The sequence below is a fragment of the Equus asinus genome, chromosome 2 (assembly GCF_041296235.1).
Source record: "Equus asinus isolate D_3611 breed Donkey chromosome 2, EquAss-T2T_v2, whole genome shotgun sequence".
Taxonomy (NCBI): domain Eukaryota; kingdom Metazoa; phylum Chordata; class Mammalia; order Perissodactyla; family Equidae; genus Equus; species Equus asinus.
Window position 1 is genome coordinate 11841703 of NC_091791.1, and position 26820 is coordinate 11868522.

General features: G+C 49.0%; 1 long non-coding RNA gene across 8 annotated transcripts in view; it reads left to right on the plus strand.

Annotated features, from left to right (window-relative positions):
- The window catches only part of LOC123283302 (uncharacterized), a 203439-nt gene that overhangs the window by 174287 nt on the left and 2332 nt on the right, over nucleotides 1–26820 (plus strand). For 5 of the 8 annotated variants that reach the window (XR_011493496.1, XR_011493498.1, XR_011493492.1 and 2 more), the window contains exons 5-7: nucleotides 5189–5376; nucleotides 7043–7219; nucleotides 9258–26625. This is a non-coding gene — a long non-coding RNA (uncharacterized lncRNA). The remainder of the gene's footprint in view (nucleotides 1–5188; nucleotides 5377–7042; nucleotides 7220–9257; nucleotides 26626–26820) is intronic. The other 3 variants (XR_011493495.1, XR_011493493.1, XR_011493494.1) reach the window with 3 other exon arrangements.

Here is a 26820-nt window from a genome sequence, read left to right on the forward strand (position 1 = left end):
AACAAATGGCTAAACATTTGAAAAAAATCTAGCTCCCTCTCTACATTTAATACCAAACGAAATTTCAAATGAACCAAAGATTTAACACAAAAGCACTAGAAGAAAATATGGGTGAATAATCTTGGTGTTGCAAAGACCTTTCAAAGTTTGACATAACCTTCAACTCACCCCCAACTGCCCAAAAAGGAAAAAGAGGATGGCCTGAATATTTAAACTTCAGGATTGGGTAAGACGGCCAATAGAGCACCTGTAACTAGTCCCATTTCCACCCCAAATCTCATGAAATGTAGGAAAAAAATATACTTTAGTGTAAAACCATAACTGGTTTGAATAATAAGAAAGAGTGCTGTCAACACAGAAGAAATTTTGTAAAACTCCTTTAAAAACCAAATAGATTGGATCAAAATAGGTGGGAAAGAAAGCCTGCAAGAAAGCCATGCCTCAGACGTTTGTGGGAGAAACTTCTGTGGAAGAGGGAGAGGCTGGAGGATGCTGGGAGCCCCGGGGGCATGTGGGGAGGGCAGCCCTGAGCTACTGCACATGTGTGGTTAACCGAGGATCTCTCTTAAGTACTGACACCCAGACAAAAGCAGGCAGTGATCACAGGGTCCAGAGAAACGGTGGTGTCCAGGGAGCTGCTGACCCCAAAGAGCAGAGGGAGCAACGTCTCAGTAAAGACGGTGGATCAAACACCAGTGTTTTCTTATTCTCCCTTCCAAAGCCCTCTAAAATAATTGTAAAGAGGTTTTGTTTTTTCTTAATGCACAAACCCACATGGACAAACAGACTGGGAAAAAGAACAACTGTAACAGAATTCCGGATGCTGGAGAGCAGTTGGACCAGTGGGGACTGAATGGAGAAAGCTGGCCCCTGTCGGGGATGGGGGAAGCCAGGAAGCCACCTACTTTACAGGCCAGATTCCCCAACGGCACCAAGCCTGGCAGCTTTGGGTACCTCTGGGCTAGGAAGGAAGGTGGTGCCAAAAAAATGGCTGTTTAAGAAGTTGGTTCCCAAGACCCGTCATCACTACCCCCCTGCTACCACCCAGGCCGAAGTGTAGAGCCCCAGCCAGAGGGAGGGAAAGTCAGGAGCACCCAGACAGTTGAGGGCTGGGTGTCCTTCAGGGGCCATCAGTGAACATTCACCTAACTGAATGCCTCCGAATTGTAATCGGTCCCCGGAACTGAGGCAGGCATGACCACATCCTCCAGGCAGGAGATGGAAGACTCTCCTCTGGGGACTGTGATCCGCCCAAGAAGAAAGCTTGATCATCCTGCAAGAAGTTTTCACCCTCAGGCTCAGAGCTTCCAATAAACATGTTTTTCCTATTCCCAGAATAGCGATCCATCTCAGGGCTGCCCTCCTTCCGCAGGGCCCAGCACTGCTCTCAGAACCCCGTCCGCTCCCTGCTTCGGAGTCCTGGACGCTGGGCTGAGGGAGGCTGGCCCGGGGGGCCCGGGAGCAGCTTCCTCACTGGCCAGGAGCCCCCTGCCTCCTCTGCCACCTCCAGGGTGGCAGCATGTAGCTGGAGCAGTCACACCCTGCATTTCCTCCCTGGGCCTCTCCCCTGGCAGGCGAGGGATGAGCCCAGGCGTGCTGCTGGCCGCTGCCACCCCCTGGGGAGTTCTCGGCTACCTCCCACTTTGCTGCTGAGCAGCTTCATAAAAGCTGCACAGCTGCGGAGTCCTCCAGGAGAGGCTGCAGCAGGTGGGACCCAGGGAGGCAGTGTGCCATGGGCGTTGGCACATGCTCTTGGAATCAGGCAGGCCTGGGTCCACATCCCAGCATCGCCCTTCCAAGTCATGAGACCTCACTTGGGCAAGTCACTCAGCATCTCAAAGCCTCTGTTTCCCATTGGTAAAACTGGGAACATAATAGAGCTTACCTGCCTCTCCCCGACCTCCCACCCCTGGTTGGTGATGGTGAGAATTGCATGGTGTTTGCCCTCAGCTGAGTGTCTGATTGTGTCAAAGCACAATCAATGTCTTCTCAAAATGGACAAAATCTTAGGCATGCAATTAGACCAAAGCCACTGTTCAAATGCCAGGAGCACAGAGTGTGCAAGTTGGACCACCTCCTGAATCAGAATAAACGCTCCTTCCCAGCCAAGCCTCACTACTGTGCCTGGTTTCCATTAGAGATTTTAGAACTTCATAAAAATGGAAGTCTGCTGTTTTGTGAAGAGCAGAGGGTTTGTTTGGTTTTTTTAGGAAATCAATTTATCAATTTTTTTGTTTTGTGGTTTATGATTTTGGTGTTCTGTCTAAGAAATCTTTGCTTACTCCAAAGTCACAAAGGTTTTCTTCTATGATTTTAGAAGTTTTATAGTTTCAGCTTTTGTGTTTACATCTATGATTTATTTAATGTTAATTTTTGTGTGTGAGATCAAATAAGGGCTGAGGTCAGCACCATTTCTTGAAAAGACTACTTTTCCCCTTTGAATTACTTTGGCATGTGTGTCAGAAAATACCTGACCATGAGCGTGAGCCCGTGTCCGGACTCTGCTCTGTCTGTGGGGCTCTATGTCTAAGGCCACGCGGTCTTGATGGCTGTGGTTTTACAGGAAGTTTTGAAAGCAGGCAGCGTGGTCCTTCAGGTTGTTGCTGTTTTTCAGAATTGTTTTGTCCAAATTGGCTTTCTAATGCCCCACTTTAATTTTGGGAGGAAAAGCAAGGATCACAGACTTACAAGGAAAACCTGTAACAAGAAAATTAAAAATCAAAATAAAGAAATAACAAGAGCAAGTTAGAGGAAACAGAGACACAGCACACAAGGAGAGGACAACTTTGAGGATGTCTCGTTACTCTCCTCAGAGAGAAGGGAAGATGCTGAATCCATGAGCAAAAACAGGGTGCAATTAAAAGGAGTATTTGGAGAATGAAAGAGCCCTTGAATATTTACACACACACAAACACGCACATACACACTCACAAGATATTTAAAACTCAATAGAAAAGTTGGAAAACAAAGTGGAAGAGAACTCCCAGAATGTAGAGCAGAAAGGCCACAGGACAGAAAATGGGAAAGAAAAGACTAGAAGGTTCAAGTCTGGTCCAAACAGTTCATCATCCAAGTTTCAAAAAGAGAAAATTAAAGCAAAAAAAATTATCAAGAAAATAATTCAAGAAAACTCCTATAACCAAAGAATATGTCTCTACATTGTAATGAACAAACAGATACCCAGCACAGTGGTTTAACATAGACCGAGGCACATCATTATGAATTACCGGAACACTGGAATAAAGAAAAATCCCATAAGCTTCAGGTGGGGAGGAGAAGATCCCTTAAAAGAATCAGTAATCAGAATGATTTCCTTCTAGCAGTGCTAGAAGCAAGAAGACAGTGGAACAACACCTTCAAACTCCTGACGAGCAATGATTTCCATCCTATAATTCCAGACTCAAATAAACTATCAAACAGATGTGACAATAAAGAGGCTTTTCAGATCTTTGAGATCTCCAAAATATTTACCTGCCATGAGCCCTTTCTCAGGCAAATACTGGAGGAAGTCTCCACTAAAAGGAGGAGGAAGCCAAGAAAGGAAGATGTGGGATGCAGAGGGCAGGGTCCAGCACAAGAGGGAGACGCAGGGAGTTTCCGGGATGCAGTGGAAGGGAGGCCCTTGTACAGCAACGGGGCACCAGGAGCAGAAGGCAACCAGTCCAGAGTGGAACAGTCAGAAGGTCCAGAAGAAATTTCTTCAAGAAGATGAAATTGATAAAATATCTAATGCATTACAAATATTGAGAAGATGTTTAGACCATTGGTGAGAAGTTTGGGATATAATTAGGGAACATTTCTTTTTCTTTTTCTTTTTCTTTTTTTGAGGAAGATTGGCCCTGAGCTAACTGCTGCCAATCCTCCTCTTTTTGCTGAGGAAGACTGGTCCTGAGCTAACATCTGTGCCCATCTTCCTCTACTTTCTATGTGGGACGCCTACCCCAGCATGGCGTGCCAAGCAGTGCCATGTCCACACCTGGGATCCAAACCGGCAAACCCTGGGCCACCAAAGCGGAACAGGCAAACTTTACCACTGTGCCACCAGGCCAGCCCCAGGAACATTTCTTAGAAAACTAAACAAACTATAAAATAAACATAAAATTAACTATAGGAGACATTAAAATCCCAAGAAATGGCAAATAATCGTAATTTACTATATGGCTCTGTTGTGAATAACATTTATATAATCATAATAATGACAGCACCATACATTTAGCTAACCAAAATTCAACACAGCTATATCTCAAAGAGGGAGGGACAGGAAGGGTGTGCATGTATTTGTGTGTGTGGTGTGTTGTGTGTGTATATAAATGGTGGGATTGTAGGCAAGGTGGCATGGATCATATTTTATAGTGTATATTCTATAGGTAAGCCTGAAATGGGGGGGGGAATCAAGAAGTAGCAATGTAATCATGTCATTTGGAGATGAGCTGATAAATACCCCAAGAATCGTCCTAAAATGATTGAAAGTGTGTGCTGTCTTGGGCCAGAGACTGGAAGGTGGGCAACTGGGCACGGCTATTTTGATAAAAAGCTTTCTAGTCTTGTTTGAGTCTTCATACTACTATAGATATAATTTTAATTAAAAAAAAGAGAAAGGACAGAGCACTTCTAAATTGGGACAAAAGGCTCCTGGTGGTGCACGCCCGTCTATCCAGCCTCATCTGCTTCAGTAGACGTCTCCTTCAGCTCCTGAGGCACGCTGCAGTTCACAGGAAGGGCCTCCAACACAGGGGCCCAGCGGATCACAAATGCAAAACTTCACAGGCAACCAGGGACCCAGAATACTTGAAGAAAACCAACACGATGCAAGAGAGACCACACTCAACAACAGAAAAAGCTCAAACCTGAGGAAATCGAGTTAATAGAGCAGAACAAGACCTTTAACACATGTGTAATCTTGAGAGGCTTAGGAGAAGATCTTGCATCTCGAAAACAAGAACACATTGGTATAATTAAATAATATGGACCTTGGAAGTTAAAGTATGATAATCATAAATAAAAGGTCCCACTGACAGGTGCACCCCACGACCGAACCCATGAGCTGCAGGATCAAACCGAAGGATTTCTTTTTTTTTTTTTTTTTTTTTTTGGAGGAAGATTAGCCCTCAGCTAACTACTGCCAGTCCTCCTCTTTTTGCTGAGGAAGCCTGGCTCTGAGCTAACATCCGTGCCCATCTTCCTCTAGTTTATACGTGGGAAGCCTACCACAGCATGGCTGCCAAGCAGTGCCATGTCCGCACCCGGGATCCGAACCAGCGAACCCCGGGCCACCGAGAAGCGGAACGTGCGAACTTAACCGCTGCGCCACCGGGCCGGCCCCCTGAAGGATTTCTTTTTTGCAGAACACAGTTCAAAAGGATAAAGAGATGGAAGGTAAGACAAAGAAACCAGAGAGGAGAAAAATAGTTGAAGAGATAATATTTTAAATTTCTCAGAGCTTGGGAAAGGCATGAGGCTTCAGCTGGAAAGGACTCGCGGAATTGTATTTATTCCTTGGCTTTTCTTTAGGTTTACCAGACTTAAAAGAAAAACCCTCAGGCTCTTATTAAGAACTGGCTTTCTGCTTATTCTAGTTTTCCCTACGTTTAAGATATAATAAGTCCTAACATTTTTTATGTCTCCTTGCACATTTTCTATCACCTTGCCATCCTCTCATTCCCTGTCTTGCTTCCTGAGTTCCTGTGACCAATCTCTGAATTGCTATGATTTGACCCGGTGGCTCTGCCTCTCTGGTTACCACTGCAGATTGAAGCAGCCACAATTTCATCTCTTGGGACTATAGTCTGTGTGAGTCAGGCCTGTGTGAGTTTGAGGGGAACTATATCACCAGCAGTGGGCTCTATCTAACTGTGTGCCTTTGCACTGGAGTGTCCTGCTGGGATCTTATAATAACCAGTACATGGATTGTTTCTGCCGGACTCCGATGTGCTTCACAGGAAATTATCACTGCTCATCTCGTGACTCTTGATTTTGGTCCATATCAGGTACGAGTCCATGTGTGCACACATGCACCTGGGTGAAGCAGCATGGTGTGGACTGCATCCATATTCACATTTCCAAATTCAAACCAGATATTCAACATCTCATGAAGAAGTAAAATCATACATCTTGCAGGAGAAATTCGTTCTGTAGACGGAATACAGGTCATAGAATCATTTTATTTGGCCCACGTAGTATTTTTAAAAAGGTTTTAATTGGGGCCAGGCCAGTGGTGCAGTGGTTAAGTTCAAGCATTCCACTTCAGTGGCCCAGGGTTCGCAGGTTTGGATCCTGGGTGCAGATCTACACACCGCTTGCCAAGCCATGCTGTGGCGGTGTTCCACATACTAAATAGAGGAAGATTGGCACAGATGTTAGCTCAGGGCCAATCTTCCTCACCAAAAAAAGAAAAAAAGTTTTTAATCACTTGCTAGAAAATTAGGCCCAAGTGCCTGCAAAGCAACAGTAGTGACTGTCTCCTTTATGGGGCATGTGCTTACCCAAACCACCATATACCAGCCTAAGTTGTTGGACATGATCTTTGTTGAGCAGGGTAGAAAACCACTCCACACTCATCCACTCAAGATATTTATGAAGCACTGCTATATGTCAAGCACAGTGCTAGCCAAAGGGGATGGAGAAGGCCATAGGATGCTTGAGCAGGAAGTACCTTAGAGAGCACCTTCATCACTTTCCAGATAGAGAAATAAAAGCTCAGTGACGTCAAAAGCCTTGCCCAAGGTCACACCACAGTTGGTGGCAAAGCCAAAACCAAAATACAGGGCTCTTAACGTACTCAAACATTGTTATATGTGGTTTATTTCATTGCACCTATTCTAATCTTATCTTTCAAAGACAGTGGAATAAAAGGTAATTTGATATTAAAAAGAAAACAATTCAGTTAGAAAAAGAGAAGGGGCAATTCTCTAACAAGTAGTACTTTGTGTGACCTCAGTTCCTTGTAAAATGTCTTGAGATTATTGTTCTGCTGCTAAAAAGGACAGTCTATGTACATAGAGACTTGAGTATTTATTTTTTTCAAATCTTAACTTTTTTTAAGGATAGGTGAGACTCTACAAACATCAAGGAATTCAATACCAGGGAGGAATTGGGACGGTCTATGGCCTCTCGCCACTTGGAGATGGAAGACCTTGCGGTCTGAGGATGCCTTGCTCCGAGGCGCTGTTGCGTGGAATCCTGAAGAGAATTCCTGGTCGTTACCTTCCTGTGTTTTCAGGTTGAGCGTTGGTGGAGCGTGGAGGGGGAGGGTGGGAGGTTGAGGGTGGCCCATTATTCACAGACGAAAGCCATTCTGCTCTGTATTGTTGACGCTCCTCTTAGTCCGATTTGAAGCCAGCACCATCTTGGAAGGACCTAGAGAAGAAAACCTCTGCTGTTATAGGCACACTTTTGTTGTGGCTGTTTTTTTTTTTTTTAAAGATTGGCACCTGAGCTAACAACTGTTGCCAATCTTTTTTTTTTCTGCTTTTTTCTTTTTTACTCCCCAGATCCCCCCCGTATATAGTTGTATATTTTAGTTGTGGGTCCTTCTAGTTGTGGCATGTGGGTTGCTGCCTCACCGTGGCCTGATGAGCAGTGCCATGTCCGCGCCCAGGATCCGAACCGGCGAAACCCTGGGCCATCGAAGCAGAGCACGCGAAATTAACCACTCAGCCATGGGGCCAGCCCCACGCTTTTGTTTTTAATTGCACAGTAGAAAAGAAACAAGAGACTCTGGAGTCAGAGTCCAAGATGAGTAGATACAAATGGCATGGATGACGGATCGATCTATCATCTATTTATCCATCTATGTATCTGTCTATCTAAAGAGGTTGGGTTTCCAGTGGGCTTCTCCCCTTAATCAGGCCTCTTGCTGTCTCGCCTCTCCCTCCCTGCTCTGGCTGAGCTGCATATGCAGCTCTTGCCTCTTCCATTAAAGCCTACAGTTATTGCAGTTCCTCACTGCCTTCCCCGAACTTCCCAATTTTTGATTAGAAAGCATTGGTTTGGGTTTCCTAGAAACCTAGGGCCTCTGCTACTGGTCAAGTCCTTGATATCTGAGCTGTCTCTTGAGTGACAGAGGAGGAAGGGTTTTGTGGAGGTGGAAGCCCGCCTACAGATCTAGGAGGCAAGGCTTCTGCCTGTCTTGGTTGAGCCCAATCTACTAACAGGTGTCTCTGTTACACAGGATGAAGTGTGGGTGTTCGTTTTCCTTGTTCATTTAGCCTTTGCTTTTTCTTCCGGCCAGGGTACTCTGCTCCTGTCCTCCACAGACACCTGGCAATGCTCACCTCCCCCACAGACTCATTTCTCTGCTCTCCCTATTCCAGCCTCCCTGGAGTACTCAGAGTTTCCTAAACCCACCATGCACGCTCAGACCTTGCAGCCTTTGTGCACGCCGCTCGCTCAGTCTAGAGCATCCTTCCTGGTCCTCTTTGCCTGGTGTGGCTTTCTCTGGCCCGCATTACCCTCAGGGAGACTTGGTCCCCCTTGCTTTGTGCTTCCACAATGCAAGCTTCCAGACTAGTAACCTTCTAACTACCACCACCCCCTTCCAGTGCAGGCACTTCTGGAAGCCAGGGACTATTTCATTGAGCCTTTTGTATCTCCAGTGATCACAAATCAAGTCTCATTTAAAGTGAACAAGAGCCTGATTGTCAAGAAATAACAGTGTGGTGTAGGAACAGTTTTTAGTGGTTTCCTTGAAGTTCACTTGTTGTCTGAAAACTTTTCTGATTTCTAGGGGTCTATCTTTAACAAATTCAGGTGATATTTTTTACTCCAATCATTGTCAATATCCCTAATTTCCCATGATCAGAGCAAAAGGAGGGACTTATCATTTTACTGTCCAGCATCTGCGTCTCATTGGACTTTCAGATAATGACTTCCTCTGCTTGTTTTAACCTTAATTACAATAGATGAACTGTGTACACACAGAAGCATACATGGAGTCTGTCACTTATCCTATGAGAAAGAGTGGCCATGATAATTCAGTTATTGCTACAGCGGTCAGATTTTCTTTGCCACATGGACTACTGGAAACTTATAAAGTAACACAGCTAAGTATTGCTCCCTTGAGCCAGTTGGCTCAGGCTCAGTACATCAGGTTGACTAATCTGTTTGCAGCGTGCACAAAATCAGACAATGACAAGGATGTAATTTAGAACGCAGCAAATCTCAAGCCCAAAGTTATTCAGATGAAGGAGTATTCAGATTTTTCCTTCCCCCGACCCCTCCTCTGCCCATCCAAGATAATCCTGTAATTGCCATCCCAGGGCACAGCTGGCGTGGAGAAAGGCTTGGGAGACCAGAGAAGAAGGAGATGCTCCCAAACCTGGAAGGGTGGGCGCAGGCGGCCGGTGAGAGACAGGCCAGGAGAAGAAATTGTTGCTGTAGACTCAATTTGGATTCCCTTCACAGTTTTGAGAAGCCCAGGTAAGGTTTGGAATTCCTTTTCAATTACTTTTTTGGCCCCAACTCTATGGTTCTTTGAATGCAGTGCTGCCCACGTGGGTCCTGGGCCTTAGACGGGTTACAGAAACCACGCTGCCCCCAGCTGGCTTGGCTTGCAATGCTTATCTGCCTAAACATGCCTACTGTCTGCTGTGCAGACATTTTCTTAAAGGAAGATAATTACTATGAGAATCAAAAGGAAAGTAGGAAATGACACGTAATCTATAAAGTAGTTTCTGAGAAGGAATATATTCCTGCTTGGCACAAGTAAAAGGATCTTTTTTGTTGCCAGAAGAAAGTCAAGACTAGTTTTCAGGACTGTGAAAACCTCAAAGTTTTGCCTGGAGGAATTTCCTCCTACAAGAGAATTTTGAAAATCTTGACTTTGATCTGTCTTGTTTGATCCATGGAAAGCAATATCGGCAATATCTCAGGGTTCAGCGGAGCACCCCATTAACCTGCCATCACCGAGAAATGATTACTTCTGCTTGCACAGAGGCGTATTTAAAATAAGACAGAAGTCTTCCACCAAAGGCATCTTGTTGTCCTAAACAGTCCCATGTTGTGGACACAAAACCATTTTCAATAAACCAAATAATCCAACTGGTCTTCAGAAGTCCACACTGTCAATAGTATAGGCCAAGGATTTTATATACCGTGCTTGGCAGAACCTGGTGTGGGGGCAGGCTCCAGGCTATCCCCATCCCCTCCATCTCAACTGTACTCGTTGGCTGTAAAATCTGCTTTATATCTTGGGCCAACATATAAGATGTTAGTTGAACAAAGGTTGCTGTGGCTAAAAAAAAAAAATTGTTTGAAAACCATGAGTAGCCGGCCCATAGCTACAAATAGGCTCTGTTTTCAAGCAATATGTGAGTCAGGGACTTGGAACTCAGAACATGTTTCCCCTCCCCCAGAAATAACATTACAGATCGTAGGGAGGATCCTACACCGGTCTGTAGATACCTGGTTTGTTACCCACAGTGTCCTGGAAAAACTAGGAGCGATTGTGGAATTGCCACGGCAAATGGGTATTCGCTGTGGAGCTCTAATAAAGGACAGAAGACATCAGTAGTGATAAGTAATATTATTTCTTTTCTTTTTTTCTTTTTTTTGAGGAAGATTAGCCCTGAGCTAACTGCTGCCAATCCTCCTCACTTTTCGCTGAGGAGGACTGGCCCTGAGCTAACATCTATGCCCATCTTCCTCTACTTTCTATGTGGAACACCTACCACAGCATGGCGTGCCAAGCGGTGCCATGTCCGCACCCGGGATCCGAACCAGCGAACCCCAGGCCGCCGAAGGGGAATGTGTGCAATTAACCGCTGCGCCACCGGGCCGGCCCCCATATAACCTAATTTATAATATGACTTTCTTTAGCCAGCTTACAAAATCCTTGACAATTTAGAATCAACTAGCAGGCCAGTACAAGGAGGCTTCAACACACACACTGGCTAAAGGGGTGAAGGGAGGCAGGCAGGAGGCCTGAACGAAAGGACAGGCTGAGCCATTGCTCCTGGAGGCAAAGCTGAGGCAAAGCTGGGGAGCAGGCGCAGAGAGCACGGTAAGCTGGAATAATGGGCAATGTCTTATGGAAAACCATTTGGGCCAAGAACAGGGAAACCAAAATCAACAAGCACCTTTTGCCCTTAGGGTGGTTGTGGCGAGAAGGGATTGCATCCTTCGCATCACTGACTCCTGACTCACTCCTTCTCACTTCTAAGGTTCCAGCTGAAAGGCCACAACTCCAGGGAGGTTTGCTGCAACCACCTGGCATCACGCTTCTCCCTTTCCATATCACTCATCCCATTGGCAATTACATCTTTAACCTCTAGATTCCCAGTAGATGACTGGCCATCCCAGGGCAGGGACTGTCTGGTTTCCTGCTTCATCCTTAGCCCCTTGCACAGAGCTTGGCACTGAAAGGTGCTCGGTGGATATTTGAGACGTCAAATTAAATGACTAGTTCCCGTCTGGTGCTGATTCCAGGCATGGCCTTCCTCCGCCTTATCTGAGCCCCAGCTTCCTGTTTGGATTCGGGTTGCAGACAAAAGGTGCAGGTGAGTTGCCTGGCTTTATCAACTGGGCAAACTTAGCTGGGTCACCTTTCAGATTAAAGAAACCAGGGGAGGAGAAGTTTGGGCATGAGGTCATAGCAGGAACCTCTTGGGCTTCTTTCCATAATCTCCAAGCAGTTTTGTTCTCTTATTTACTCATTCATTCATTGAATCATTCTTCACTCACTTACAGGTGTGCTTTGAAAACTGACCCTGTGCCCGGCCCTGCATAAAGATATCTGGTAGCTGGTAGCTGCTCAACCATTGGCAGAGCAATATTTGTAATGAAGTCTTCTGGAATCAGCCAGATATGGCTTCAAATTCTGGGTCTTTCCTGACAGCCCATGAAAACTTGGGTCTGTTTCTTAAGCTCCCTGAGTCTCAGTTTCCCTCCATTGTGAGAAGCACTAATCAGTTTTAGCTTGCAGGGCTGCTGTGGGGTCCAAAGTGATGAAATGTCTGAAACAACCAGTTCCTGTTGGGGCTCCATATATGTTCGTTCCGAGCACACCTGCACCCCCCACCACCTCTGAGTCCTTTGTTCCACCTTCCTTTGAAAAGTGTTCTCTCTTCTCCAGTGTTAAGCCATTTGGAAAGCTTGCATTGGTGTCATTCAGAGCTTCTGGAAGTGCAGTGCCCAGACCCCCAGCATCAGTCACCGGGGAGCGTGTTAAGATGCAAATTCCTGGGCTCTGAGGTAGTTGTATAGAATGAGAACCATCGGGGGCTCAGCAGATGGCATGGCAAACACGTTCCTGAGGCCAGAACACCTGCGCTTGATGCTCCCAATCTCTGAGAAGCCCCGTGGCAACAATGATCGGTGCCAAAGATCTAGACTCGGCTTGCAGAGAAACCAACATCGAAAGAGGATCAAGACACACCTGTGTGCGTAGCAAGGAGCCTGGAGGGGAGGGAGCAGAGACGTGAAATGATGTTGGCATGAAAGAGTGGGGTGAGACGGCGATGAAGGGGATGCCAGATAGCAGTGTCCTGGCCAAGCAGAAGCAAGGGGCCACCACCCAAGCCTGAGGTGGGAACTCTGCGACTCCTCCCCGCCCCTAGGAGGTGGCAGCATACTCCAGGTGCTGACTCCTCCAGGAGTGACAGGGGAAGGCAGGACCTGCACCCAGCCCTGCAGGTGGTGTCCTCAGGATAAAATTCTCCAGGTCAGGCCTGGTTTCGAAGATTTTGTCTCCTTATTAGATTATGTGCCCTGATAACATTCATAGCTGCTGCCATTGCTGGAGAACTTGGAAAGAGTCTTGGAAAAGAGAAGTGCTAGGGTCAACCTCCCATTTTCATCCTGGTTCTGGCCCAGGGAGGGAGGGCAGAGTCAGGACAGTCGTGTGACTTCTTGGAGCCTCTGTTTGCTCATTTGTGAAGCAGGCATGACGATCTCTCAGGATGGTGACGGGGAATTGATGACACAGATGACATGCTAAAAGCTTGCCTTAAAGACAGGCTCAGAGTAGCTGCTCGACTAACGTTCCTCGCTCCTCACCCCTTGTTCCGGAACAGGAGCCCAGGCGGCAGCCTGCCCCTCACCGAGCAGAAGTCCACAGTCCAGGTCCACTTGGGCAGCTTTGACAGCCACAGTCCTGAAGCCACCCACAGAGATGGTTTATGTCTGCGTTACACTTGGACTGACAGGCCTGTGCTAAACACAGAAGGTTTGCCTTTCCCGTCGGATGGCAGGGAGAGGCAGGAACGGGTGAGGTGCTGGGAGTCTGTGGTGTTGGTTGGTGGCCAGCAGGCAAACCCGAAATGTTCAAGCAGAGCTGAAAGTGGCCAGTGAAGGACAGGGGAACTTGTTTAAGACCCAGCTCTTTGGCATTTCACTTGGAACAAGCCGAGCTTGTAGTCACCGCAGACTCTAAAAATGGCTGTGAAGCACTGAGGACGGGAAGTGCCCAGTCAGCTAAGCTGCAACCTGTGATTCCTGTGATCCCAAGCTCAGAGGAGAGGCCGCTGCGGACAGAGGGAGTCCAGTTCTGTTAACAATCCAGCAAGGGATGGGGCTGAGCACTGTGGGCTCCTCTCTAAGTAGATTCAGCAACTCCGTGGTTCGCTTGTCTGTCCCCACTCCCCTTCTGCTCCTTTCCCTGGATTATCGCCACTCCAGGGACCTTATGGGGCAAGCCGGGCTGGCTTTGACAGCAGCAGCAGCAGAAATCAGCGCAAGGGGGCCGGGAGTGCTCCCCACACTGACGGCTCTCTTGGATGTGCGAGTAGAAACTTAAAATGACAACCCAGCTTTCCGTGGGTCTTGCAGGGACTTGCGGAGTCACGGTAGCAGGGACACGTGTGCTCTGCTGGCAGCGGATGCAAAACCACGGTGGGGAAATTAACTGCCTCCCCTGCCAAAGGCAAGAAGGCATTTGGCAAGACGGGGTCCTCTCCCCCTTCTGCTTTGGGGTTTCAGAAGGGCCTGGGAGAAGCCATGAATTTGGAAGCAAGTTGCAACCTCAGAGTCGCAGGGTGAAACTCAGTCATGAAAACCAGTGTCTCTGATTCTTAGAATTGCACGGCTTCTAGAACCTGCTGTTCCTTCTCCTGTGTGTGGTCCCCTGTGCGTCAGTCCAGCTGGCTCCCCCACCCTCCTGGGTCGTGGCACCACCCACCTAGAATGGGAACCTGTGCTGTGACTTCAAGCTGCCTTCTCCCCAATGGTTATTAGTGCCTGGCAAGAAGCAGACAGCGCTCGGTGACAGAGAACACTGGGCGGCCAGGAAGGCTTCTCTGAGGAGGTGGCATTCAGTGTGAGAAGGCGCTCAAGAGTGAAAAGGCAAACACCCTCTCGTGCTCGAGGCCTCCCAACAGCCCGTGCTTCATCTCTGCCTTCTCTGTCATCAGGACACCGGATTTCTCTTGGAAATGTGTCGGTGGTGGAAGCAAACTGGCAAGGCTCAGGCTGTGAGACCTCTGAAGCCCTGGCCAGCTGTCATTCCCCCTCCTTCCTGAGTCCAAAGAGGGTTGGGTGGATGGGCCCCCGAGGGGTTTGGCCCTAAGACCCTGTGTGGCCCTGAGGACTGAGACTTCCTTCCATCTGCCTCGGCTGTAGCTATCCTAGTTCACCCCTGGCCTTCAGGGTCACGTCCTAACGGCCAGGGTCCCTCCCCAGAAATCCTGGGAGAGAGGAAAAGAGCAGCCCCCTCGTGGGGGTGAGCAGGTCTGACCACTCCGGTGGCTACACCACCTGACTTCCAGCACGACTCACCCTCTGAGCTTCCTTTCCTGGGTGGGGGTAGGAGTTCCCCACTCCCTGGAGCTCAGAGAGTACGGCCAGCACTGTCCTCGGGCTCCCACACTTGCCCCAGTATTGAAGCACTTGCCCTCGTCTCCCTGTCTAGATGACAAACACAGGGCCCGCCTTTGCCCTGGGCGACACCAAATGCAGGAGCACAGTAGGTCTTCGGAAACTTCGAACTGGATTGCTGCTCAAGCCACAGGGCATCCAATAGGAATCTGGCTTCTGGCTAGTCGTTCCCATCTTTCCATGGACCAGCTTTGCCCCCAACCTTGTCGCTCAGGTACAAAGATGTCTTCTGACCTTGCCCAGCACCCTTCTGCTCTAGACTGTTGCTGGGTCGAATGTCAGGCCTCCCCCCGCTCAAGGGAGAGCCCAGCCTGGCCCCTTCTCCATGCTGAGCACTGTGCCTCTTCTCCAGGCCCAACTCACATGCCCTCTGGTCTGTTTCACTTCCTCCCCTTCCCAGGTCCCCAAGCCAAGGTGCAGGGACAGCCACATGTTCTGACTCAGGAGATGGCCTGTCTTGAGCACTCTTTGCTCCTGGCACTTGTGTGGTGGCTTTGGTCTAATCACATGGTCCTTTTAAAGAAAAGATTCATCGCTCCCTGACTTAGGCCAGACACTGGGCCTCAAGTGAGGTCTCACGACTTGGAAGAGCGATGCTGGGATGTGGACCCAGGCCTGCCTGATTCCAAGAGCATGTACCAACCCCCATGGCACACTGCCTCCCTGGGTCCCACCTGCTGCAGCCTCTCCTGGAGGACTCCGCAGCTGTGCAGCTTTTATGAAGCTGCTCAGCAGCAAAGTGGGAGGTAGCCGAGAACTCCCCAGGGGGTGGCAGCGGCCAGCAGCACGCCTGGGCTCATCCCTCGCCTGCCAGGGGAGAGGCCCAGGGAGGAAATGCAGGGTGTGACTGCCCCAGCCACCTGCTGCCACCCTGGAGGCTGCCATGTGGAGGAGGCAGGGGGCTCCTGGCCGGTGAGGAAGCTGCTCCCGGGCCCCCCGGGCCAGCCTCCCTCAGCCCAGCATCCGGGAGTCCGGGAGCGGATGGGGTTCTGAGAGCAGTGCTGGGCCCTGCGGAAGGAGGGCAGGCCTGAGATGGAGCTCTATTCTAGGAAAGCTCTGAGAGCACCGGGGCTGAGCAGCCACTTCACAGAAGACCTGGGGCCCCCGGAGAACCAGCCTGAGGGGGCGTAGATGGGGCAGGACTCATGCCAGGACCCGGCCCTCAGAGGGAGCTTTTCCCACTGTGCCCTGGGGCCTCCAGAATGCCAGCCAGCACCCTGGCATAGCGGCTCTAGGAACTCCAGAACACCACCAGGAATAATAATAGCTACCATTCGTTTAGCACTTTCTATGCACCAGGAACTTGCTAAACACTTTGCAAGTGTCCTCATTTTACACAGCTGACCGAGAACCCTGGAGGCAGATGCCGCGATTGTCCACAGTTACAGTTGAGGAGACACAGCTGGGCGGGGGCGGAGCCTGTATGGAGCCCAGGCTGAGACCGGCCTGAGCGTTCGAGGGCTATGCTGCACACAGCCATTTACGTTTGCTCAACAAGCTTTAATGGCGAGGTGCTCTGGGGTGGCACGGAGGGTACAGGAGACTGTAGATCTCTCTCTCATACACACACACACACCACACAGAGTCTGGTTGTGCCAGATGAACACACCGCTACACAGAGCAGTGGGTAGTCACAGAGGTTTGGGTTGGGCTGGGGGGTAAGAAGATCCAGGGAAGAATGTCTCCTCGAAGTGGAGGAGACCATCCCCTCCATCCCTCCCCTCTGCCCAGAGTGTCCTCAATTCCCTCTGCTTGGCCCACCTCCCTTTCTGCTCAGAACTCTCCTCCTTCAGGAAGCCTCCCCTGATTGCCTGCCCCTCCAGGCTAGGTTAGGCGCTGGTGTCTCAGAGCACCTGTGCCCAGCCAACTTGGCCCCTAGGGCATTTTGCTGTATTGGTTTGTATAAGGCCCTGCCTCCTCCCCTGGACTGCAGGGTCCAGGAGTGCCAACACCACATCTTACTCAGCTTTGGGTCCCCATTGTCCAGGCTGGGACAATGAGACCTAAGTGTCTCAGGGAGACTGGTTGAGCTGCAAGGAGGGGAAGGGGTGAGCAGAGCCGGGGAGGAGAGAGAAGGCCAGGCTTGTGAGTGGTGACAGTGTCTGGTTTGCTTGGAGCTGAGGGTTCCTACAGGGGGAAGGTGTCAGGTGTCCTGGACAGCTGGCCTGTCCCCATCCTGGTCCTCAAGCCACGAATGTTGTGGTTACAGGAACACTGGGGAAAGTGCCTGGCTTCTCCCACATTTCTTCAAACACAATCTGGGCCCAAATGCCCCAGGTAGATCTTCTGTGCAAAACCACTGTGCGTGTTTGCTCTGCCACCCCAGGCTGAGTTTGGAATACAGGCTCGGAATGCAGCCCTGGCAGGCCCTGGGGCATGCAAGGTAAGGGGCGTTTGTGTCCAGTCGGGGGACAAGCACACTCCGATAGTGTGGTCAGGGCTGAGCTGTTGGGTTGAATTCCACGTTTCTTGCCCCTGAGGCTTTGAAAAATAGAACAGACAGAAGCCCCAGGCTCATCCTGAGAAAACAGTCTCCTTAGTTATGAATGTTTGCACGCTGGTGACTTTTGGAGCTGCTGCTGGGTCTGCTGAGCCCGGGAGGTGGTGGGAACCGCACAGGGATGGAGGAAGGGCCTCCTCTCTGCAGTGGCAGGTCCCCGAGTGCCAAGGTCAGACTGCCGACCGCCCAGCACAGGAGAGCAGATGCTGGTCCAGAAGTGTCTGCAGAAGTGCTCTCACCTCTCCAGCGAGGGCTGCAGGGAGATGCTTCCCTCCTGGCTGTCCCCAGAAGTCCCCGAAGAAAGTCCCTTCTTCATTCCAGGCCTCAGAAGGCTCATTGTTGAGAGCAGGGGGCTCACAGCCAGCTGCCAATCTGGGGCACAGGAATTGTGGCAGACCGAGAGGTCTGGAAGAGAGCAGGAGCCCAGGAGAGGGGACTGAGGGGATGTCCAGTTACTTAGGAGGAGGACTTGGGCTGAAGCCTGGAGAAAGGGGACCAGTCAGGAAACTCCATGTCTGATACCTGGGGAGGGGGCTAAGGGCCCAGCATGGAGGCATCAGCCACACTGGGAGACGAGTTCCTGCCTGGATTCAGAGCTTGTGGCTACATGAATGTGGCAGGCAAAATAATGGCCCCCAAAGATGTTCACATCCTTATCCCTGGAATCTCTGACTATGTCACCTTGCATGGCAAAAACACCTTTGCAGAGATGTGGTTAAATTAAGGACCTTGAGATGGGGAGAGTAGCCTGGGCTATCCAGGTGGGCCCGATCTAGTCACATGAGTCCTTAAAAGCAAAGAACACTTGCTGGCTGTGGTCAGAGTGAGATGTGACTACAGGGGGTCAAAAAGATGCTGACTTTGAAGATGGAGGAAGGGGTCATGGACCATGGAATGTGGGTAACTCTAGAAGCTGGAAAGAAACAAGAAAATGGATTCTTTCCTAGAGCAGACCCGTGACGAGTTGATTTTGGCCCAGGAAGACTATATTGGACTTCTAACCTACAAACCTATAAGATAACAAGTTCATGTCCTTTTTAGCCACTGTATTTGTGGTCATTATAAACAGGAGCAATAGAAAGCTAATACAATGACAAAGGAACCTCTTTAGCTCTACCCTCTTCTTTCCACCCACTCCCACCCTGGCCACCCAGCTCCACCTCCCCAGGGTCTCTGTGCTTCTTTCCTGCCCCATCCCCACTGCCCCCAGCAAGACTAGCTCCTCCTTCCCTCTTTTCTGATCCGTCGGTCTCAATTCCACCTGGGCCACCTGCCTAAAGCTGTTCTCCTTCAGTCTATCTTCCTAGATGCTGGAGTTATCGTCCGAAAACTCAACTTAGATGAGAAAAAGCCCGCTTTAAAAACTGGTTTTGGCTTCTTGTTGCTAAGAAAGTATGTCCAGCTGCTTCAACCTGGCATTCAAGGCCACCCACAGCTTCCTTCTTGGTCTTCTTGTCTACCTCTTCTTGCCACGTGCCCACCAAAGGTTCTCCGTCTATGCCCCAGCCTTTGCCACCTCCCAACTTTGCCTTGAATACTCTCCCCAGTCTAGAGATGCTGAAGTAACACCACTTCTTTCAAGTCACCCGTGCTTGGGAATGAGGCCTAAAATCGCTCTCCTCCAGGATGGCTCACTGGCTGACTTGGCTTTTCCGGGGGTGAGAAGACCCTGTTCTATTTTGTCATTTGCATATTGCTCTGCTCGTCTTGTCTCCCCGGGTCCATACTAACTCCTTCAGGACAAGGATGGGTCTCACTCATCTTTACTGAACCTATACTATTTCTTTGAGAAATGCAGGTAGAGAGGCTGAACTTGGGCAGCCCCTGGAAGGAGGCAGAAGGTGGAGCTATCTGAGACCTTTGGCAAATAACCCCAATCGCTAACTTTCTCCAGCACTTGACAGTTTTCTAGTCATGTACAAATCTATGAGCACATTCGAGTCTCCAGTAGCCAATTTTACCAAGAATCTTTAAATCCAACTGCTGACATTTATTAAGCACTTAGACCTTAACATAAATCCCAGGAGGTAGAAAAAATGCCAAAAGTTTCCCTACAGTTCCGCTAATAAGAAGCAAAAATGAATTAGAAGGAAAAATAAAGGAAGTTGTAGTTCTCACACATCTCGGCTGGTGGAAGTGCTACACATGAATTATCCTCTTAACTCCTCACCATCAGGCTGTGAGACAGTTAGAATTTCCCTTCTGTTACAGCTGATGAAAGTGTGCCTTAGCCAAGAGGTGACCCACTAAGGTCCTGTGGCCAGGAAACAGCAGAGGGGGGATGAGAGCTGGGGTCTGGTTCTACAGCCTGTGCTCTTCCTGCACTTCCAGTGGGAGGATATTTCCAGCATTTTGCCCCAAGGCGATGGATACCACCCTTAACCATATGGACTTAAGGAATTTTCTCTACCTTCCCCCATAAAGGCCACGTGCTCACTTATGTTCCCATTCCATGTGCTTGGGCTGAGATGTGTCTACACTGCCTGTTAGGGGCTGAATTATGTCCCCTCAAATTCATATGTTGAAGTCCTAACCCTCAGTATTTCAGAAAGTAGCGTATTTGGAGATAAGGTTTTAAAAGAGGTGATTATGTTAAAATGAGATATTTAGGATGGGCCTTAATCCAATATGATTAGTGTCCTTATGGGAAGAGGAAATTTGGACACAGAGAGAGACAGCAGAAATGTGCACAGAAGGACACTCATGTGAAGACACAGCAAGAAAGCAGCCATTTACAAGCCAAGGAGACAGGGCTCAGAAGAAAACAAACCTTGTGACACCTTGATTTCAGACTTCCAGCCTCCAGAATTATGAGAGAATAAATCTGTGTTGTTTAAGGCCTTCAGTCTGTGGCATCTGATCATGGCAGCCCTAGCAGACTAATGCAGCCCCCAGTCTTAAGCTACAAGCCATTCACACCTGTTAGAATGGCTACAAAGAAAAAAGAAAGACAGAGAGAAAGAAGAAAGAGAGAGAGGAAGGAAGGAAGGAAGAGGGGGGAGAGAGAGAGAAGGAAAGAAGGAAAGGAAGGAAGGAAGAAAGAAAGAAAAGAAAGGAAGAGGGAAGAAAAAAGGAAGAAGGAAAATCTACAACACCAAGCATTGAGAAGGAGGCAGAGCGACTGGAACTCTCGTGCATTCCTGGGGGACGCACGATGCTACAGCCTCTTTGGAAAACTCTTTGGCAATTTCTTATAAAGTTAAAATATCCATATGATGCATCGATTCTACTCCTAGGTGCTTACCCAAGCTAAATGAAACTTATGCTCACACGAAACCCTGACAATGACTATAGCAGCTTTATTCATCATCGCCCCAAACTAAAAATACCCCAGATGTCCTTCACCTGGTGAGAATCCTGGGTACCAAACTGTGATACATCCATACAACAGAATGCACCTCAACAACAACAAAAAACAGACTGTTGATACCCAACAACTTGGGGGGATCTCAGAGGCATAATGCTAAGGGAAAGAAGCCCATTTCAAAAGGCTCTATATATATTATTCCGTTAACACGACCTCCATCTATACTCCATTTATATAACATATAATCATACTATGTGACTCCATTTACTTAACATGGAGGAAAAGGCAAAATGAGAGGACTTGGACACAGATCAGCAGCTGCCAGGGGTTGGGAGGAGTGGGGAGAGGGGCTGACACAGAGGAAGAGTATGAGGAAATATTTTTGGATGTTGCAACTGCTCTGTACCTTGATCATGGTGGTGCTTTATGACTGTACACCTAGAAATGTTCACCAGAAAGAGTGTATTCAACCGTACTGAAATGCATACGGTTTGTTCAAGTGAATAAAAATAAGGCTGCAGTTGAAAAAACAAAAGCAAACCTGCAAGGCCAGTGACGAGCCACTGGCACGGAAGGTTGATACTAGCCCCCCCTCCATCCAGTGCTTGTGGGCTTGCCAAAACCTTTCCAGTGCCTTCTCTTTTTCATCTATAACCCCACCAGGCAGTGCAGTGAACCCCAGTGCCTCATTTTATCAATGTGGAAACAAAAGGGAGGTTCCTTGACCATCCCCAGGATCAGCAGGATGGCAGCTCTAACTGCAAACCCGGCCACTCTCCCTCGGCTCCCTCTTGTAGTCAGTCCAGACATAGCAGCCCCCCAGGGCCCTGGAGAGACAGAGGAAACAGAGAGGATGAGGCTGCTGCATGAGGTGGGGTGGGGTGAGGGGGTCCAGTGGGTGGTCCCATGAGGGAGGCCCCGTGCCAGGCCTGCTGAGCCCACGGCAGTGCTCAGTGCTCATGGGCTGGGTGCAGAGATGAACAGTGGAGGTTGGTTTGGGCCTTTCTGGAGGTGCCAGAAAAGCAGCTCACAGCTCCCCTGGAGTCTTGGTTTTGCGTGGAGGGGTACTTTCCAGCAGCCCCCAGCCTCAGCCCAGCCTGGCTCAGCCTAGCAGTGTCAGGAGGGTGCTGCTCCAGCTGCTGCGGCCACAGAGTAGGGTCTCTCTAGAACTAGCCTCATGCTCTCTCCTTGGCTTTCATCAGCTGGGACCAAGATGACGAGAACTGTCCTCTGTCCCTTGGACACAAGTGTTCTAAAACATAGGTTTTATTATTATTCGGGTATAGTGAGGCCAACAGATCAGGAGATGACTACTGTTGAAAAGATCATTTGTGATCCCAAGAGAAAGGGGCAGGCCATGCAGGGTCACATGGGGAAGCGCAGGGTCAGTCAGGAGCCAGAAGGAGCAGGGGGAGCCATGGGCAAGAGCCTTTACTGTGGTTTCCATGGCAAAGAAAGGTGAGGCAGGGTAAGCAGTTTAGAATTGGCTAGTCTGAAAAATCTCACCAGGCTCTGGGGTGTAGGTGCTGTCTCAGTTGTCTGGTACCTGGCCCCGGGTGAGGACAGGGGAAGGTGGCCTGGAGTATCAGAACTCATAAAGGAGGTGGCAGGGATCCTGGCTTTGGCGTGGTTTGCATATGAAAGGTGCACTCACAGGCTAGTTGTTTGCTGTCTTTAGGAATTGTCTAGCCCTGAGAGGGGCAGTCCCTCAAGGGTCAGCAAGGCCCCAATATATGAAAGCATCAAAAATACATAAGTAAAAAGCCATGATCAATACCAACAGCGCCCAGATGCTCAGCCAGGTGCTAGCGCTCTCTCAGCCTCTCAGACCTCTCAGATCACCTCACAGACCGATTTTCCCATCACCCCCTATCTCACACATGGGTTGACCATACAGAAGTTTGAGAAAGCCCCACCCAGAGGGACCAGAATTTTCCCTAAGGAGCTTGTGAGTGTAGACAAGTTGGAAGGTTGTCCCATCCCTGTTGGGTTTTGCTGTGGGAGAGAAAGCTCATCAAAATGAAAGTGTTTTCCCAGACATCACCTGGCAGAGTCTCACAATTGATTTGTGAGCTGATGTTATTATCTCCATTTCACAGATGAGGAAACCGAGGCTCAGAGAGCCAAAGGGACTGGCCAAGGTTCACAGCTAACCAAACGCAGAGGTGCTGGGGCGTGGGCAAGGCAGAGGGGTCAGCGACAAGAGGCTCCAGAAGCTGACAGCCTTTGCAAAGATCATGAGTATATGAAAAGGGAAAGAAGGCAAAGTTAAAGGCAGAGCAAAGAAGGGATGAACGGAAGCTGGAAGAAGGAAGGCTCCGGGTGGCTGAAGTGGTCAGGGGGCTGCAGTCAGGTGGACTGAAAGGCCCGTGGGCATTGCAGGTGGGAGGAGGCTGGGACCCAAGAGAAAGCCTAGGACACAGCCTGGTGCAAGTGGACAGCGGGTGAAGGAGAAGGGAGGGCGAAGGAGAGACTGGTGCATGGAGGACAGCTGAGGTCAGCTTTGGACACGAGAGCTGCATTCTGGGGTACTAGGGAGCCACTGCAGGTATTCCAGCAGGCTTTCAAGTCCGTTGGACTGAGGTTTTAATGCTCTGCTTATAGCTTCCTAGCTCTTCTATCTTCAGCAAGTCGCTCGGCCTCTCTGGTTCTCAGTAGCCTCATCTACAAAGTAGAGATCAACACCTGGAATTAATATTCCCAGAATTATTGTCACGATCAAATGAAATAACTATGTCAGGTATTCAGGACCATAACCAGCACGTAGTACATCCTCAAAATAGTAAATGTTCGTTGCTCGTCGGAAAAGAGACAATCTCTCAGAGCTTCAGATGCCTGAGCTCTAAAATTGGGGAAATAATGCCAGCTGTTGACTTCTCAACAAGAACATCAGGCAAGTTCATGAGACTCACGGCAAAGAGGGAGCACACACCACCTTGACAGTCTTCTCAGAAGAGGGGCGTCGGGGGAGAAGAGTGACTGGGTTTGAAGACCTGAGCTGGGGGATTTTTAAGGCAGCTCTGGAAAGACTGGTTGGGACGGGGCAGAATTTATGACACGGTCCTTTTTGATTGGTGAGCACAGTGAGGCGAGGGTCCTGAAGAGAGTGTTGATAAGCAAGCTTCTGGTCTGGATAAGAAAATATTATTTTGTGTAGTCACAGTTTTATTTCAGCACAAAAACCAGAATGCATGCTTTGTCCTAGTATTGTTTAGCACAGGAACAGTAAAGTATGTTGGTTTTAATAATAATAGTAATACTTAGCTCATGCTGTTGTTGGGGAAATTAAGGGAAATCATGTAGAAAATGTGCTCAGCACAGCCTCTGCTCAATAAACATAGTTCCTAATTTGGGTGAGGCAGAAAGTAACCAGAGCAGAATGTGATGAAGCAGTTTCAGCAGCGTGATCAATCGTCCCCGTTTGTCCAAGACGGAGGGGGTTTCCAGGATAAAAAATTTTCAATTTTAAAACTGAATCAACTCTCCCTCCCACCCTGCCCCAAGCCCCCAGCAATCATTATTCTACTTTCTGTCTCTACCAACTTCACTATTCTTGTTACTTCATGTAAGTGGAATTATCCAATATTTGTCTCTTTGCCACTTAGCATAATGTCCTGAAGTTTCGTCCATGTGTCCTCTGCATGTGTCAGAACTTCATTCCTTTTTAAGGCTGAATAATATTCCATCGTATAGATATACCACATGTTGTTTATCCACTCATCCATCGATGGACACCTGGGTTGCTTCCACCTCTTGGCTATTATGAATAATGCTGCCATCAACATGGGTGTCCTTTTTTAATTTTTTAAAATCATCTAAAGTGTTGAACAATGTTTACAAGTTGTGGAGTAGAATGGGGGGCCCTTAGTGAGTAGGGAGTCAGGTATCCTGAGTGCCACTGTTACTCAGGGAACCTTTGCGAGAATCCTGCTTCTGGGCCTTTGCTGAGGATGCTGGGACGGCCCTTTGGAAGCAGCCCAGCTCTTCTTGGAGATACCGCATTGGAAATAGGCCATCAGAGGATCAAGCTTGAGGGAGCCTGAGATCCTAACCAACCAGAGGCACCTGTGGTGTGACAGGCGGAACTCTGCCTCTTTCCTTCTTCCAGTCAAAGAAAAAACTGAAGCTGAATGAAGAAATGTCAAGAATTAGGGTTAAAAACCATGCAACTGGGTTCAAAGTTAGACTTTTTCCCCCATGCCTCTTTTCCTCCAGACGGAGGCCAACACCACTGACTGAGCTTCAACACGAAATGCTTGCCTGGCTCTGGCCCGTGGAATGCTCGCCACTGCCCTGAGAGGGTGTTCCTACCTCCCCGTTACATACCCGGAAATGATGGCTGAGACTGGTTAAAGGATTTGCAAAAGGTCACGCAGCTACAAAGGGACAGGAGATGGGAATTCAATTTGAGTTTGTCAGGAGAGAACAGAGGCCTTTTTTCTCAGCCTCCTAAGTGTGAGCCATCATTGCTGGGCAATCAGATCTCCCAAGATGAATGAGTCAACAGGGCTCTCCAAGCCCTATCTGAAAGTAAACAAGTCAGTATCACCTCCCGCTTAGGGCTTGTGATTGACTTTTCCTCTCTCGGGAGAGAAAGGTGGAAATCTATCCCTAACTGAGCCCAGGGCAAGGGCTCAGGTTTCTCTGGGGCAGCCTTTGCTTCCAGCCCCTTGGGGATCCTGGCCCGGTGCTATTTCCAGGAGGGTCTCCCGCTCAGCAGGGAAGCCAGAGGAGGATGTGCCCGAAACTGTGGCCGGAGAAAGAGCCCCGGGGGGTACCTGGCTCAAGCCAGATCTGAACTGTTCCACTCAATCCTGCTCCCCAGGCATGAGGCCCCCTGCAAGGCCCTAACTACACTGATCTTATCTCCTCCTGGGCAGTCTTCTCACAGGGAGGTGGGAAAGGTCAGCTGTGTGTCCTGGGGGCGTAGGGCAGACTCACCCTCTTCTGCTACAGAGCAGCCATGGCAGAGGTCCCAGAGCCGGCATATGTGTGCTCCAGGGGCCCCTGTGTCATTCTAAGGCATACTAGGGAGCCCTGAGTCAGGGACACCACCATGGTGCTTGGCCTGCAAGACAGCTGGAAAACAGGTGCGCTGGGAGATTTTATGAAGTTCCCATTTGATGAGGTTTACAAGTGGCCCAACCTGGGCATGGGCACAGGACCAGAAACTCCATCGCTTAAATGAGTAGCTCTGAAATGCCACATCTTCGTGATTCATGCACATCTGCACTATTTTTGCCACATCTCTGTTCCACTAGGGCTGTTATTTAATTTTTGAACTGTGTGTCATTTTTTTCTTTAATAATTCTCAAAAGTATTGACCGTGGTAAATGGAAAGCCAGTATCCAAGTATTATACATAGAAAGTCACCATGAAATCAATACAATGATTATTCTTCGGCAATGAGAGTGAAGAGTCCACAACTACACACAGAACACTGAGCAAGAGAAGCTGGACCTGGATTCCATCTGTATGATGGTGTGAAAAAGTCGGATCTGCCCTACACTGCGAGAAGCCGGGAGAGTGGTCCCCCTTTGGGGAGGGGGATAGTCACCGGAAAGGGACAGGGGGAGGGGCCTTCTGGGAGTCCAGAAAATTCTGTTTTCTGATCCAGAATTATCAAATTCTGTTTCTTGATCTGAGTGCTGCTTTCACAGACTGTTCAGTTGGTGATAATTCACCCAGTTTAACATTCAGTTTAACACCACTTACGGCGCCAAAATTCAATATAAAAAAAAAGTTAAAAATAAGAGAAACAGTGAACACATGATGATCCTTACGAAATTCTGGGGAGAAATCACGTTGGCTAAGGACTCTGAGCGGGAGCCTTTTCCGGGTTGTTAAGAAGAGGGTGTCCCAGTGCCCGCAGGGGGTCAGCGGCCTGCTCCTCCTTATCAGATGGTTTGGAGGAGAATTGGAAAGGAAATGACTTCTCTCTGTGCGATTTCAAGGCTTTGTCCAAGCACTTGGGAAAACACTGAAGGAGGCAACTTATTCCCAGCTCCAGGTAAATGACTAAAATGAGATAAGAGTGGAGAGCTGGGGGACGCTGAGTGTGTACTCATGGGAGGCAGGTGGACAGGTGGGTGGTGGGAGGATGGGGGGATGGGGACCAGGAGGTGTCAGAGCTGAATGCCTCAGTGCTGGGATGAGCAGAGTCTGGGCTGAGAAGGGCCTCTGGACGCCCCAGGCACCGCAGAGT